General features: G+C 43.4%; 1 long non-coding RNA gene across 4 annotated transcripts; it reads right to left on the bottom strand.

Moving 5' to 3' along the window:
- Nucleotides 1-3,392: 3,392 nt before the first annotated feature.
- LOC109732593 (uncharacterized) lies at nt 3,393-6,373 on the bottom strand. Of its 4 annotated transcripts, XR_005754863.3 has the most exons (3): nt 5,439-6,240; nt 4,599-4,794; nt 3,723-4,223 (listed from the first exon to the last, which is right to left on the bottom strand). It is a non-coding gene; the product is annotated as an uncharacterized lncRNA (long non-coding RNA). The 4 variants fall into 4 exon arrangements; XR_012182417.1 differs by having other exon boundaries at nt 3,393-4,784; nt 5,439-6,373; XR_006663004.2 differs by having other exon boundaries at nt 3,393-4,245; nt 4,599-6,373.
- Nucleotides 6,374-7,070: the final 697 nt, after the last annotated feature.

A 7,070-nucleotide genomic window follows, 5' to 3' on the forward strand; every position in this document is an offset into this window, starting at 1 on the left:
AATATTACATTTGCTCTTACTGCAAATCAACACCAACAAATCTATAATAGGTTCATGCATAAAGCAAGTGAATTTGAAAAAGAAACCAGAACCTTATTAAGTGATCCTAATTCCATGCGAAGTTGCCTAGGAAAAATAGAAGTAGAGGATCAAGGTGGATTCCAAATAATAGTAATATAATACTGCTTCAAGGTAAAAAATGAAATCTAGTGGGTACAAGCATTTTGAAAAATAAACAAAATTAAGATCTAACTATATACGTGCAATACATGTTTCTAAAATTCAAAGTATGCATGAATATATGTAAATAAAAGTTTTTCTTAGGTTATAATTTTTCATACTTCACAAACATCTTATCCTGTGAAATCATTGGTGCACATCCCCATTGTGCAGGATTTTTTTGGAACTTCCTATCTCCACTTACATCATGGATAGCATACAGCAAAAGTTAATTAAAATTCAATAGACTTCTATGAGATGACATGAGTGACGATCGGTGCAGGTTTATGGCATTGAGCATCATCTACTAACCCTTCAAAATGATGATTTCATTTGGACCAAGTACATCTCAAGCTGCAAGCACAATAAAATCACCATGGGCTTGGAGCCCACCATCTCTCCACGTTCCTGCATGTGAAGAATTAACCAGTGCCCCAAGTCAGAACTACTGCTAACCTTATTCATGTAGACCTTACTAAAAATTCAGAAAATATGCAGAGTATCCATTTTTGTTAACCTAGCTATCTGCAGTCCAAGACAGAGCGTGACCATAATCCACACTACAACACATGAATATAGCTACCTTATGGGGCATATATGCCTAATCCTCATATCTTCTTGTTTGGAAAAGAGTTGACCATTTGCACATAGTATAGAATGGCGAAGATTGAACATGCTCTCGTACAATTGGGGAATGGTGTGGAGCTCCATAAGCGACGGCGGCGATGCCGGCTACAGTTGTTCTGACAGGAACTAATTTGCTTACTCTTCGTTTTCAGTTAACCACATAGTACTACACTGCCATATACAAAATCAGGAGAGGAAGGTACCTTCTGTACGCCCACTGCACGGGAGAGTTTTGTGGCGGACTGTATACCTGGACGCGATAATCTTGTTTCGGAGGAGCGCCCAACTGCGGCATGGAGGTCAGAGAGGGGTGAGAGCTGGACCGGCGTGATTCACACAGTGCAAACCTGATAAACAAAATGCAAAAGTCCAGCACCTGGTTTACTGCAAGGAGCTCGCTGGTGTCCAGATTCAACCCGAGGTAGACTTGCCCATTATCTCGCCCTTCCGCCATCGGATCGGCGGGATGTCCCCTGCTCAGCCACTCCCGTCGACAGGTACGGCCATCCGCGACTGCAGGCGTTGTGGCGGCGAGGGACTCTTGGAGATGCGATCGATCAGCCTACCCCTTGACTTGCAGAGGCAGGAGCTGATACGGACGCCGATCCCACTGAGGGGCCCGGCGGAGTGCTGGTGCGGACTTGATGATTCGACACATGAAGTCGAATAGATCATGGAACCCGGCACCGCCGCCGGCAACAGCGGGGTCCCGTCGCATGGGTCGTGGTCTAGGCTCGGGGGTCGTGTCGACGGCGGCATGGAGGTAAGAGAGGTGAGAGCCTGCTGGCCGTGCCCTTCCTCCCCTCCCTTCCTTCTGTTCTCCCTGGAACCGCAGCAGGCCATGGAGGAGCTCAGCCGCCGCCGTCGTCCCTCCGACTCTCGCCGGAGCCGTCCGTCGTCGACCCGATCCTGCTGCCATCCGCCAGATCCACAGCAGCCCCGCCGGAGCCCACAACTTGCCCATCACCGTTCCCTCGAGATGCCGCCGCCTCCCCGTGTTGACCGCGTCGCTCACCTGCATTCAGGGATCTTTCGATATCGGATTGTGTTTTCCTTTCCTTGGATTAGGAAACGATGTACCGGGGTCGACGCGGGGCGCGCGGAACGTTTGGTACGGCAGAGTTTTCATCCGCCCAGGTAAATTGCTAAGCGCGTTTTTGGCTCTGGATTAGATTAAATTAAGTGATTCTGATCGTGTGGTTATAATTGAGCTATGTTGTTATGTGTACGTTAGGCTGGGTACACTTAGCGATGTACATGTTTTCTTCTTTAATAAGTAGTAGAGATGGTTTACCTATGAATTTCTTTAAATCCATTATTTGTTTCCTCAAAATCTATTATTTATTTCCTAAAGCAAATTGCATTAATGAGAGAAATTCACTGATTTGGTTAAGGTAGGAAAGAATCTATTATTTGTTTCCTAAAGCAAATTGCATTAATGGAAGAGATCTGTTGATTTGGCTAAGGTAGGAAAGAATCTATCATTTGTTTCCTAAAGCAAATTGCATTTATGAAAGAGATTCGTTGATTTGGCTAAGCTAGGAAAGTTAGATCCGTGATCTTTTGTCATTACGAAAGTGTTGAAAATAAACCGTATTAAATCCATTATTTGTTTCCTGAAAATCTATTATTTATTTACTAAAGCAAATTGCATTAATGAGAGAAATTCATTGATTTGGTTAAGGTAGGAAATAATCTATTATTTGTTTCCTAAAGCAAATTGCATTAATGGAAGAGATCCGTTGATTTGGTTAAGGTAGGAAAGAATCTATTATTTGTTTCCTAAAGTAAATTGCATTAATGGAAGAGATCCGTCGATTTAGCTAAGGTAGGAAAGAATCTATCATTTGTTTCCTAAAGCAAATTGCATTTATGAAAGAGATTCGTTGATTTGGCTAAGCTAGGAAAGTTAGATCCGTGATCTTTTGTCATTAGGAAAGTGTTGAAAATAAACCGTATTAAATCCATTATTTGTTTCCTGAAAATCTATTATTTATTTCCTAAAGCAAATTGCATTAATGAGAGAAATTCACTGATTTGGTTAAGGTAGGAAATAATCTATTATTTGTTTCCTAAAGCAAATTGCATTAATGGAAGAGATCCGTTGATTTGGCTAAGGTAGGAAAGAATCTATTATTTGTTTCCTAAAGCAAATTGCATTTATGAAAGAGATTCGTTGATTTGGCTAAGCTAGGAAAGTTAGATCCGCGATCTTTTGTCATTAGAAAAGTGTTGAAAATAAACCGTACCGGACTACCAACTCCTTCATTAGGTTTTTTTTCGCTGGTTAATCTTGGTAGGTCTTTTTTTGTTGGTTAACCTTCGTAGGTCTATTTTTTTGGTACGTGGATGGGTGCGGGTTGGGGCCTCAGGAGGAGGTTTTTTCGGTTTCTGGTGGATAAGTCAGAGGTGGGAGTGAGGACGAAAAAAAACCGGACGAAAATGGTGGGACGAAAATAAACCCGGAACAGAGACTACCAACTGCTCCATTAGGAGTAGAGATTAGCAAAATTGAACTACCCTATTATAAAGAAATGAAGAGAGTTAAAAAACGCTAACAAGTAGTACTAAATAGGACCATTACAAAGAACTGCTTACAGCACCTCAACTTGCCTTAGGGACAGAGGCATCCCTGAACTTGGTCGTCCATGAAAACATGCGTGAACTCGGCGTAGACTGGTAGTTGAACTTGGTACACATCCACACTAGCACCAGCAGCACAAGCCGAGGTGCGTAGCAGGGGTGTCAGTTTGGATTTTGGGAATGAGATTCATGTTTTGTAACTAATTAAAGTTCTAAATATGTGTACTTCTCCATCAGAAATGTTATTACTGCATATGTCCAAACTATTTAGCTTCTATTTGACAACAAAAAAATATCAAAAATGATTGTTTAAGTTATTTTTAGGCATATAAACATATAGCTTGAGAGCAACAGGAATAGTACAAGTTCTCCAATGCAAACTGAACAAGGTTTACTAAGCATAAGAACAAAAAGGTAGTGTGCACCCAATTCGTTCGGGCCTCTTTTCTAAACTTTGTGCATGCTAGATTTAAAAAACGAGGATCCAACGATCAAAATATAAATTTAATCACACCAATTGGTAGAGAGAGACGTAACAGCACAAACAAACTCAATCTTTGAGAAGACAGGGAGAGTTGTAGTTACGGCTGTGGGTGTTCCATCCCCGTGATCACTCAATTTTGCTTCGTCTGGTGTTTCATTCCCGTGTACCAGAAGCTGACCTTCAGGAGGTGGCGAAGAAGAACGGCCGACGACCAACGGTGACCAATGGCCATAGCCACTCATAGCGTGATGGCCGACGAAGACGGGAGTGTCCAACAACTTCCCTGTCCTGGCTCATTGCGGGACATGCACTGGACCAACAAGAAAAAGGATCTGAAGTGATATAGGAAACAGACTCAAGATGACTGAAAATTTTGTCATAGCATAATTGAAAATCAACATCTAGCTTCTTATACAACAGAGATCTACCCTACTGATCAACATATGCAAGTCTGATACATACGAAATTGGTTGAAGATGATTACAAGAACAAGATGGATGTTATTTTCATATTTGAATTTCTACTAATTGGACTTGTGACCGGGAAGTAGATGGACTGAAAAGCAGGAACTATTACAAATTTTCTATACAATGAACTACCATACAATATAAAAGTGAATTATTCTTTTAACACGCACATTGCACTGATTCAGCTTTCCTTTACGAACTGATAATAAAATACATACTGGGCTGCTACATGGGGGCTATCGATGACGTGAATCATGCCGAGTTGCACTGCGGAGCTGGACGTCCTCAACCCCCGTGGTTCCTCAGGTCGCACCTTTCACCAGTGAAGCAGAGGCGATGGAGTTGGAGCGGGGCACGCCCACAGCAGCGAGACTGAACGGCCGGGGATTGTGCCGTTGAACTTCCTGCACGCGGCTAACGAACAAATAACCATAATATGTGAACAGCGCACGTAATATGTATTGTACACTGTTTTTTCGTTCTCATGAACAAATAACCATAGACTAACGAGAGAATGTATTACTGGACAATAGGCATTTTCTTCTCAAAACAACTTTGGTTTTCTTTTTCTTTTTTTTCACTTTTGCTCTGCTTTTCTTTTTTCTTTGCTTTATGAAGTACCCCATCAGAAAAGTTGAACTTTAGATTTTACCCATCTCCACATCTACTGAAACTAAGGGAGCTCCTTTTGAAACATGTACGATGAACTGAAAAGGCATATACAAGGTGAACTGAAAAACCATATACAAGGTGAACCGGAAAAGCTGCATATGTATATAGGAAGGTTACTGGTACCGAAAAATTAGGACAGTAAACAACATTATAAATTGAATTCCTGAATGTTCAGTCCAAGTGGTACGGTGATGATGGCTGATGACTATGTGCATAGAACTGAAGCAAGGAATAGATGAACTAATGAACTATAATACATATGCAAAACAATACTATCATATGTTCAGAATCCCATGATAACCTCATTTTCGACAACACATGCACAATCAGATAGCAAAGTAAAATTGCATTAATATTTCAAGCAGCATGCAAGAGAGAACACTAACCATCCAGGGCTTGGTTGAGTGAACTGAAGTCCATAAAAGTTTTGGACGTTTTGTTTGGAGATGGTTGCACGAGAACAATGGTGTGCCTTCCTGCCAGAAAACAAAACAGATAAAGTATGCATACAGAAAAGCAGCATTGCCTCAATGAGCTATGATGGATGAATCGCCGCTGGCAATACTTAGTGCATAGGAGAACCTGCACTGCTGGATTTGTCGAGAGAGGACTGAGGGCAGCACGTTCCCATGGCTTTTTTTTCTGGAGTAGTCGCCCTCAGTGAGTGAAAATGCACAGGGAGCAAGACCAACCATTAACATGATTAGTTAAGATCCTCTATCTGAATAACCTTGCCTATTCTTTGGTTAGCACCTAAATTACAGATCACACACGAAAAATGCTCTAAGTATTGTAAGCTATAGCAATTAGCAAGCAAGAAGGGAGCTACAAATGCACATGAACACAAGAAAACTAGTAGTCCAGTGCACTGAGACATTTTAGCAAATACATGACGTGCACTCAGCAGGGGCCACACATGGGAGCTGGAGGCGCGGCACAACCAGCGTGAGCACAACAGCGGCGAACGGCCTAGGGCGGCAGGGTTGGAATGCCTGGACGCAGTGCGGCGGAACGAGCCACCGGGACCTGCAGCTCGTGGGGGAGCAAGATGCAGTGGGAGAAGCCGGCGTTTCCCAGGGGTAGGGGATCGAAGGGCTGGGCCGTAGGCAGCGGGGTTTGGCGGCGCACGGGCCGACGGGGTGGGGTGGCGCGCGGGGCCAGCGGGGTGGGGCAAGGCGCGGGGGCCGGTGGGGTGTGGCGGCGCGCGTGGCCGACGAGGTGGGGCGACGCGCGTGGCCGGCCGGGTGGGGCAGAGCCCGGGGCCGGCGGGGTGGGGCGGCGCGCGTGGCCGGCGGGATGGGGCGGTGGCGCAGTGAGGAGTCGGGGGGCAGGGCGGCAGCGTGGTAGGGCGGCGCCCGGGGCCGGCTAGGTGAAGAAGGCTGTGGGGAGCGAGTGGGTGGGCTTTTTCACTGGGTTTCTTCTGGATCGGTACCTATAGGGCCCGGGAGTAACTAGTAACAGAATAGCCCTGTTATATATATATATATATATATATATATATATATACATACACGTGTAGTATGTAGTATATAACAATGATTAGGTAGTATATATACTAATTTTTAGGTAGTATGTACCATTTTTTAAGTATGCTTTTTTTTACGTACAAATATGTATGTATTTCATAAATATAACAAAAACTATGGGCTCATATGTAATTTTTTCACGTAACTTGCTTTGAAATCACTTAGATATAGTATATGAACATATTTAAAATAATAAAATAGTATATATAGTACCACTTGGTAGTATATGAGATATGTGGGGTAACTACCACCGGGTGGTAGGATGGATTTTCCCTCGAGCAAATCACTTATTAGCAGCAATCGTTTGTGTTATTATTGGTCTTCGCACACATTTCTGATTACGGACCTGTTTGCCGCGTATCACACATATCTTGTTCAGTTGAACCGTTTCTATTGTGTTGACTAATCACACACCGTTCATCCTAAACTGTATGCCGTATATTGCACACACCCTTATCTGGCTGCATGTTTCTATTGTTCTGCCTCATCGCG

This window comes from Aegilops tauschii, chromosome 4, assembly GCF_002575655.3.
Source record: "Aegilops tauschii subsp. strangulata cultivar AL8/78 chromosome 4, Aet v6.0, whole genome shotgun sequence".
NCBI classification, from domain to species: domain Eukaryota; kingdom Viridiplantae; phylum Streptophyta; class Magnoliopsida; order Poales; family Poaceae; genus Aegilops; species Aegilops tauschii.